Source organism: Grampus griseus, assembly GCF_964374135.1.
Source record: "Grampus griseus genome assembly, chromosome: 11".
Classification (NCBI taxonomy): Eukaryota; Metazoa; Chordata; class Mammalia; order Artiodactyla; family Delphinidae; genus Grampus; species Grampus griseus.
The window spans coordinates 38,956,934-38,964,874 of record NC_139005.1 but is presented as its reverse complement, the minus strand read 5'-3'; positions in this window follow the sequence as shown (position 1 = coordinate 38,964,874).

The following is a 7,941-nucleotide window of genomic DNA, read 5'->3' as shown; positions in this document are numbered from 1 at the left end:
GAGTAGTACTTCTGTTACTTTCTAAATAGCAGAAGGACCCTAGAACCTTTTAACTGCATTTCTTTTTTTTTTGCCTTTTATTCTACAGCTAGCATATATTTTGATTATATATATTATTTATAAACAGTTGAACCTTGAACAACATGGGTTTGAACTATGTGGGTCCACTTATACATGGATTTTTTTCAATAGGAAATTCTACAGTACTAAGCAATCTGTAGTTGGTTGATCCAGGGATGTGGGACAGCAGATGTGGAGGAACCCAACTGCATATATGTAGGGCTGACTATAAGTTATATGTGGATTTTCCACTCCACGGAGGGTCAGTGCCCCAACTCTCTCTTGATTCAAGATCAACTGTATATATATATACATATGTATATAACTTCTGTATGTAGATAACTGTATATATATACATATATATAATATCACAAGATATTGTTGTTTTTTTAACATCTTTATTGGAGTACAAGATATTGTTGTTATTTTATTATTACTGTTGTTATTTCATGCAGTCAATATTCTTTCAAATTTACCCATGTATTTATCTTTTATTTTTTTATTGAAGTATAGTTGATTTTCAATGTTGTATTAGTTTCAAGTGTACAGCAAACTAATTCAGTTATTTATATATATGTATAGATATTCCTTTTTAGATTCTTTTCCATTTTATAGGTTATTACAAGATATTGAGTACAGTTCCCTGTGCTATACAGTAGGTCCTTGCTGTTTACTTATTTTAGATATAGAAGTATGTGCACGTTAATCTCAAACTCCTAATTTATCCCTCCCTGCCCCACTCTCCCCACTCTCCCCTCTGGTAACCGTAAATTTGTTTTCTGTCTGTGAGTCTTTTCCTGTTTTGTAAATAAGTTCATTTGCATCATATTTTAGATTCCACATACAAGTGATGTCATACGATATTTGTCTTCCTCTAACTTACTTCCCTTAAAATGATACTCTCTAGGTCTATCCATGTTGTTGCAAATGGCATTGTTTCACAAGTCCAGGAAGCACAGAGAGTCCCATACAGGACAAATACAAGGAGAAACAAGACACATATTACAAGACACATAATACAAGACACATATTAATCAATATCAAAAATTAAATACAAAGAAAAAATATTAAAAGCAGCAAGGGAAAAACAACAAATAACACACAAGGGAATCCCCATAAGAATAACAGCTGATCTTTCAGCAGAAACTCTGCAAGCCAGAAGAGAGTGGCAGGACATATTTAAAGTGATGAAGGAGAAAAAACTACAACCAAGATTACTCTACCCAGAAATGATCTCATTCAGATTCAATGGAGAAATCAAAAGCTTTACAGACAAGCAAAAGCTAAGAGAATTCAGCACCACCAAACCAGCTTTACAACAAAAGCTAAAGGAACTTTTCTAGGCAGGAAACACAAGAGAAGAAAAAGACCCATAAGAACAAACCCAAAACAATTAAGAAATTGGTAATAGGAACACACATATCAATAATTACCTTGAATGTAAATGCATTAAGTGCTTCAAACAAAAGACACAGACTGGCTACATGGATACAAGAACAAGACCCATATATATGCTGTCTACAAGAGACCCACTTCAGATCTAGGGACATGTACAGACTGAAACTATGGGGATGGAAAAAGATATTACACGCAAATGGAAATCAAAAGAAAGATGGAGTAGCAATACTCATATCAGATAAAATAGACTTTAAAATAAAGACTGTTACAAGAGATAAGGAAGGAAACTACATAATGATCAAGGGATCAGTCCAAGAAAAGATATAACAATTATAAATATTTATGCACCCAGCACAGGAGCACCTCAACACATAAGGCAAATGCCAATGTTCATAAAAGGGGAAACTGACAGTAACACAGTAATACTGGGGGACTTTAACACCCCACTTTCACCAACGGACAGATCATCCAGACAGAAAATAAATAAGGAAACACGAGCTTTAAATGACACAATAGACCAGATAGATTTAATTGATATTTATAGGACATTCCACCTGAAAGTGGCAGAATACACTTTCTTCTCAAGTGAACACAGAACATTCTCCAGGATAGATCACATCTTGGGTCACAAATCAAGCCCTGATAAATTTAAGAAAATTGAAATTGTATCAAGTATCTTTTCCGACCACAATGCTATGAGACTAGATATCAATTACAGGAAAAAAAATCTGTAAAAAATACAAACACATGGAGGCTAAACAATACACTACTTAATAACCAAGAGATCACTGAAGAAATCAAAGAGGAAATCAAAAAATACCTAGAAACAAATGACAATGAAAACACGACGACCCAAAACTTATGGGATGCAGCAAAAGCAGTTCTAAGAGGGAAGTTTATAGCAATACGCTCCTACCTTAAGAAACAAGAAACATCTCAAATAAACAACCTAACCTTAAACCTAAAGCAATTAGGGAAAGAAGAACAAAAAAACCCCAAAGTTAGCAGAAGGAAAGAAATCATAAAGATCAGATCAGAAATAAATGAAAAAGAAATGACAGAAACGATAGCAAAGATCAATAAAACTAAAAGCTGGTTCTTTTAGAAGATAAACAAAATTGATAAACCATTAGCCAGACTCATCACGAAAAAAAAGAGGACTCAAATCAATAGAATTAGAAATGAAAAAGGAGAAGTAACAACTGACACTGCAGAAATACAAAGGATCATGAGAGATTACTACAAGCAACTATATGCCAATAAAATGGACAACCTGGAAGAAATGGGCATTGTTTCATTCTTTTTTATGGCTGAGTAATATTCCATTATATATACTTATATACACCACACCTTCTTTATCCATTCATCTGTCAATGGACATTTAGGTTGCTTCCACGTCTTGGCTATTGTAAATAGTGCTGCTATAAACACTGAGGTGCATGTATCTTTTTGAATTAGAGTTTTCTCCAGATATGTGCCCAGGAGTGGGATTGCAGGATCATATGGTAACTCTATATTTAGTTTTTTGAGGAACATCCATACTGTTCTCTATAATGACTGCACCAATTTACATTCCTACCAGCAGTGTAGGTTGGTTCCTTATTCTCCATACCCTTTCTACCATTTATTATTGGTAGACTTTTTAATGATGGCCATTCTGACTGCTGTGAGGTGATACCTCATTGTAGTTTTGATTTGCACTTCTCTAATAATTAGCAATATTGAGCATCTTTTCATGTGCCTGTTTGCCATCTGTATGTCTTCTTTGGAGAAATGTCTGTTTAGGTCTTCTGGCCATCTTTAGATTGGGTTGTTTTGTTTGTGATATTAAGCTATATGGGCTGTTTGGATAGTTTGGAAATTAATCCCTTGTCGGTCACATCATTTGCAAATATTTTCTCCTAATTTGTAGGTTGCCTTTTCATTTTGTTTACAGTTTCTTTGCTGTACAAAAACTTTTAAGTTTAATTAGGTCCCATTTGTTTATTTTTGTTTTTATTTCCATTATTCTAAGAGACAGATCCAAAAAAATATTGCTACAATTTATGTCAAAGAACATTCTGCCTATGTTTTCCTCTAGGAGCTTTATAGTATCTGGTCTTATATTTAGATCTTTAATCCATTTTTAGTTTATTTTTGTATATGGTGTTAGAGAATGTTCTAATTTCATTCTTTTACATATCCAGTTTTCCCAGCACCACTTATTAAAGAGACTGTCTTTTTCCCATTGTATATTCTTGCCTCCTTTGTTGTAAATTAATTGACCATAAGTGTGTGGGTTTATTTCTGGGCTTTCCATCATGTTCCACTGATTTATATGTCTGTGTTTGTGCCAGAACCATACTGTTTTGATTACTGTAGCTCTGTAGTATAGTCTGAAGTCAGGGCGCATGATTCCTCCAGTTTCATTCTTCTTTCTCAAGATCGTTTTGGCTATTTGGGGTCTTTTGTGTTTCCGTACAAATTAAAAAAAATATTTGTTCTAGTTCTGTGAAAAATGCCCTTGGTAATTTGACAGAGATTGCATTGATTCTGTAGATTACCTTGGGTAGTATGGTCATTTTAACAATATTGATTCTTCCAATTCAAGAACATGGTATATATTTCCATCTGTTGTTTTGTCTTCAATTTATTTTACCAGTATCTTATAGTTTTCAGAGTACAGGTCTTTTGCTCCCTAAGTAGGTTTATTCCTAGGTATTTTATTATTTTTGCTGTGATGGTAAATGGGATTGTTTCCTTAAGTTCTCTTCCTTTTTTGTTGTTAGTATATAGAAAATCAGGAGATTTCTATATATTAATTTTGTATCCAGCAACTTTACTGAGTTCATTAATGAGTTCTAGTAGTTTTCTGGTAGCATCTTCAGGATTTTCTATGTATAGCATCATGTCATCTGCAAACAGTGACAATTTTACCTTTTCTTTTCCATGTTAGATTCCCTTTATTTCTTTTTCTTCTCTGACTGCTGTGGCTAGAACTTCCAAAACTGTGTTGAATAAAAGTGGTGAGAGTGGGCATCCTGGTATTGTTCCTAATCTTAGGGGACATGCTTTCAGCCTTTCACTGTGGAATATGATCTTATCTGTGGGTTTGTCATATATGGCCTTTATTATGTTGAGGTACGTTCCCTCTAAGCCCACTTTCTGGAAAGTTTTTATCATAAATTTATGTTAAATTGTATCAATAGCTTTTTCTTCACCTATTGAGATGATCATATGGCTTTTATTCTTCATTTTGTTAATGTTAATATTATTCTTTAATTTGTTATCACATTGATTGATTAGCAGATATTGAAAAATACTTGCATCCCTGGGATAAATCCCAGTTGATTATGGTGTATGATCCTTTGAATGTATTGTTGGAGTCCATTTGCTAGTATTTTGTTGAGTATTTTTGCATCTATGTTCATAAGTGATATTGGCCTGTAATTTTCCTTTTTTGGTGATATCTTTGTCTTGTTTTGGTATCAGGGTGATGGTGCACTCATAGAATGAGTTCAGAAATGTTCCTTCCTCTGCAGTTTTTTGGAATAGTTTCAGAAGGATAGGTATTAACTCTTCTCAAAATGTTTGGTAGAATTCACCTGTGAAGTCATCTATTCCTGGACTTTTGCTTGTTGGGTGTTTTATAATCCCTGATTCAATCAGTACTGATAATTGGTCTATTCATATTTTCTATTTCTTCCTGTTTCAGTCTTGGAAGATTGTACATTTCTAAAGATTTGTCCATTTCTTCTAGGTTGTCCATTTTATTGGAGTATAGTTGCTCATAGTAGTATCTTATGATCCTTTCTTTGTATTGCTGTGGTGTTAGTTGTAACTTCTTTTTTATTTCTGATTTTATTGATTTGGGCCCTCTCCCTTTTTTTCCTGATGAGTCTGGCTAAAGGATTATCAATTTTGTTTATCTTTTCAAAGAACCAGCTTTTAATTTCTTTGATCTTTTCTATTGTTTTCTTCTGTATTTCATTTATTTATGCTCTGATCCTTATGATTTCTTTCCACTACTAACTTTGGGTTTTGTTTGTTCTTCTTTCTTTAGTTGATTTAAGCATAAGGTTAGGTTGTTTGTTTGAGATTTTTCTTGTTTCCTGAGGTAAGCCTGTCTCACTATAAACTTCCATCTTAGAACTGCTTTTGCTGCAAACTGTAGGTTTTGAATCATCATGTTTTCATTTTCATTTGTCTCTAGGTATTTACCTTTTCTTATTGATCTTCACTCCCTCTTGCTTCTGGCTTGATTCATTGTCCTTTTCCCTGAAGGACTGTTATTAAATGTGCTGGTGATGAATTCTCCAATTTTTTGATTGTCTATAAGTATCTTTCTTTAGCCTTTTTTTTAAAGAATATTTTTACTGGCTGTAGAATTCTTGACAAATATTTTCTCCCAGTGCTTTGAGGATCACATGACTTTGTCCTTCAGCTTCCACTGAGAGGTTAGCTCTAAGTTTTAGTATTGCTAATTAGAAGGACTATATCATTTTATTCTAGCTGCTTTTGTTATTTTGGTCTTGGTCAGCTATTTCATTATATATTTTGTTGTGGAATTCTTTGTATTTATCCTGTTTGGAGTTTAGAGTTCTTCTTAAATCAGTAGCTTGATGGAAGCTTGTGTCAGATTGGGATAATCTTTAAATATTGCATCTGCCTAATTCTCTCCTCCCTCTCCTTCTGTGCATTAGATGTTTCCACCATTCGCTACATGTCTTTTATGCTCTTCTCTATATCTTCTGTCATGTTTTTCTCACTACTTAAGTCTGGATATTTTCTTCCAACCCATCTTCATCAAATCTCTCTTCTGTTATATCTAATAGCTCTTATACATATCCATTAAATTATTAATTTGGGTTATTTTTGTTTTCTGTTCTAAAACTCAAATGTGGTTTTTTTTTTTATAGATTTCAAGTCTCCTGAAAATGTCCATTTAGTCATCAAATTTCTTAAACATATTAGTTATATGCGAGTCCATGTCAATATCTGGATCTCCTATGGATCTATTGCTTTCTAATTTTCCTATTATTTTCCAATCATGTGGTATTGCCTCCTGGCATCCCTGATTCTTTTTTTAAACTGAATTCTGAGCATTTTGTTTAACAAATTATAGAAATAATTTTACCCTATGTGATATTTTCTTTCTTCAGAGAAGATATAGCAATGAAGGTAGATGAAAGATAACCTTAATCCAATCAGATTTATGCTGCTTTGAAACTGACCATCAGCCTTTAATGATAGCTGGTCTATTTCCAGTTTATACTTACTCTCTTAGCATGTAGCTCTTCTGAGGTCCTAACTAAAAATCTGAAGTGCTTACCAGATCCTCTCTTCTTTGGTGGTGTTAAGCACCAATTTTTGTCCTCTCAGACTTATAGGACAATTAGCATTTCTGCTCAGATGCCACTTACTGTTCTGATTTTTAACTACTCTGCTTCTGATTTTGTGTTAAAAATCAATGGACGACTTAAGGCAGAAAGCAGTATCAAATGTCATCATAACTTCTCTTCAGTTATATTGATCCCTCAAATTTCAGCTGTTTTGGTACATCTCTGGTACTATCAAAATTCAAAAAAGTATATACTTATACATTTACATTTGCTTAATTTTTAAAGTTGTTTTGGGGAGGGAATTTGGTCTTCAATACACTAGTCTGCCATTACCAAATACGACATCAAATTTAATTGCTTTCACTTTAATTTGGCATCCTTGCCATAATCAGAATGCATATCAGGTGCTAAAATCAGATTCCACTATCCAAATGATTTAGAATTAAAATAGTTTTATATTGTTTTGATGTGAAAACAATTAAAAGTTGTTCTAAGGAAATACAGAAATATCCACTAGACCAGAGAAAAAATATCTGATCTAGGAGCTGCTGATAGGAATACTCCCGTTGAAATGGCGATTAAACAACCTAATTAGAGTCTCCTAATTTATGGACACTAAAGATAAAAGTCATAGGCTCAATGTTAGAGAAACAATATCCATGAGGAAAGTGGATTAGGGCTGCCTCTAATCTGAATGTACTCCAATTCCAATCCAACAACCTCTCTCTTTTTCTTAAACTAATCTGACATTCTCCTTGTCCCTTAATGACCATAATGTGATATCAATCATATTATCAATAAAAAAGCAAGTTAGGTGTCCTCCTTTCTCATCCTTAAAATGTCCATTTCTTACTCCTATCTTTTAACATACACTAATAATTCCGTAATAACAGGAAAAGAATAATAGTTTGAGTGGTCAGTCTTGTTTAGTATCTAATTGTAATAAAAAAGCCTCTGATAATTCACTGTTAGTATGATGTTAGATGTCAGCATATAGCCCATGTTTTTATCAAGTTATAGTGATCCATTTTAGTTGTAAAGAGATATTATCAAAATAGATATTGAACTTTGTGGATTTTCAAAATTTATTGAGATTATTATATATTTCTTCTTGTTGGACCAATTATAAAATTTTCTAATATTAGAAGATCATTACATTCCA